We start from the raw sequence: 2409 nt of genomic DNA, 5'->3' as shown, positions 1-2409 counted from the left end.
GGAATTTTTATGGATGATAATGCACCATGTCACCGGACCATAATTGTTGAAGAACATTCTGGACTATTCTAGCGAATGATCTGGCCATACAGATTGTCCAACATGAATTCCGTCGAACATTTATGGGACGTAGTCGAGATGTTAATTCGTGCACAAAATGCAACACCAGCTGAAGTTTTACAACTGCCAACGACTTGTTGAGTCCATGTCGCGATGAGCTGCTGCACTACGCTGTGCAAAAGGGGGTCCAACACGGGATTGGGAGACACCACGAGTTTCGTAATCTCAGTACAGCATATTTTCTTACTCCATTTTTAAATGTTAGCATTGACTTTTTATGTGCTGCAGCCTTTTTCTGAAGTTATAAAATTTAATCTGGAAAATTGAGGTTTTGCAAATGTGAAAACGGGTTGCAAGGTATAGCATAGTCATGTGCCCAGTAACAAACATTAGACTGAAATTTAAAAGCGTTGCAATCGAGAAAATCTTTCCAATAGGATACTTAGACGGCTACGTGCTGTAGTATAGCTCTACTACACGCCAATAAAGAGTAGTCAGAAATCAAATTAAGCAAAGTATTATCAAAAACCTGTTGAAAGTTAAATACATTTGGAAACTGAAGCTACTGGAAACCAATATAAATTTCTATTTTCAAGACAGGTTAAGTTATTAAGACATTAACGAAACTCAGTTATTGACAAATATTACATGTTCAATTTGTTCTGTGGTAAAACACCTTCTTCTGTGCCGGCCGGTGCGGCCGAGCGGTTCTAGGCGCTTCAGTCTGGAAACGCGCGACCGCTACGGTCGCAGGCTCGAATCCTGCCTCCGGCATGGATGTGTGTGATGTCCTTAGGTTAGTTAGATTTAAGTAGTTTTAAGTTCTAGGGGACTGATGACCTCAGATGTTAATTCCCATAGTGCTCAGAGCCATTTGAATCATTTTTGAACTTTCTTCTGTTCCAACGTGTAATATGGTGCTTGACCGACGAAGTATGACTTAACCGACAACACGATGTGTCATATTATACAGCACTTAAATTTGTAGAACTTGAAATATTTGCAAATGCTGCACGAAACATAACCTCATGTCTAACAACGACAGAAACTGTAGAAAACGGTCGAAACTGTTTACGGCTGTCTCTAGTGTGGATTCACACACGTGATTCTAAAATTTGCCACTCTACTGAAACACCGACCAAAAATCATCATGTGTTCCTAGGTACACTATCCTCTACATTCAGCACTCCACCTACTCATTATAACAGACTTATTAAAATCATCTGACCATACCATTTGCAAAATAATAAAATATGTGAACAGTCCAAATCACTTCGTACATTGTTGGGTTGTCGCTAACAATATTTACAGTAAGCCATGGGGAGCTCGCCTTGTCGGCAGGTGTGAGGCTGTGCATAGGCGCGAGTCTGTGAACAACACAGACCAGATGCAAAGTAGAAAAGCTGTGCAAGAAAACTGTTTTCGTCACGTTTATGGATTATCTTGCGTGTTCATTGTAGGTCGTTGACAGTTGTGAGCACATAACTTCGTGGTTTTTTCTGAACTGCCCAAGGTTGTCGATGAAATAACTTGCATCCCTTGTAAAATGTCGACTACGTCACTTAACAGTCTGCTTGTGCCTGAGTAACCAAGTCACTTACGGTATCAATCAATTCAGTCAAGAATACCTGATGAAGAACCAACAACTCGCCTATCAGCACACTGGAACAGACTACTAGATGTGAAGACGCCACGTCAGAACGACTTACAACAATTGGGAACTTTTCTAATGAATTAAGATCCAACTGCCACTCCCACATGGACTGTAGTCATAGAGAAATGAGGCCAATACCACGGAGACAGTTGTAACTTTTGTACGGGAATGTTACTTTACATTGTCCAGTTACAGTAATGGGCCGGCCGTTGTGGCTTCAGTCTGGAACCGCGCTGATGCTACGGTTCAATGTTCGAATCCTGGCTCGGGCATGGATGTGTGTGATGTCTTTAGGTTGGTTAGGTTTAAGTAGTTCTAAGTCTAGGGGACTGATGACCTCAGATGTTAAGTCCCATAGTGCTTAGAGCCATTTTAACCGTTTTGAGTTACAGTAATGGGACTTCCACCTATGTTCAACTGAAACGTGCAATCACCACTCACAGACGGCAAGTCGCAGTACTAGCAGTGGAGGGTATATATAGCGTGCAGGGGGCCGCAATATAGTGCAGTCGATGTCGTAATGCTGAAACGAAACGATGTAATAGACGTGCTAAAGGGCGAGATCATTGGCTTTCGGGCCATGGGTGGAAGCATTTCCGAAACTGCTAAGTTTGTAAACTGTAGCGTGCCACGGCATAAAAGCTCAATCGAAAACCGGCGCCGAGGAAAATGTGGTGCACCTTGGGCCATATATA

Source organism: Schistocerca piceifrons, chromosome 8, assembly GCF_021461385.2.
Source record: "Schistocerca piceifrons isolate TAMUIC-IGC-003096 chromosome 8, iqSchPice1.1, whole genome shotgun sequence".
In the NCBI taxonomy this organism is placed as follows: domain Eukaryota; kingdom Metazoa; phylum Arthropoda; class Insecta; order Orthoptera; family Acrididae; genus Schistocerca; species Schistocerca piceifrons.
Note: the sequence above shows the minus strand (reverse complement) of the source record.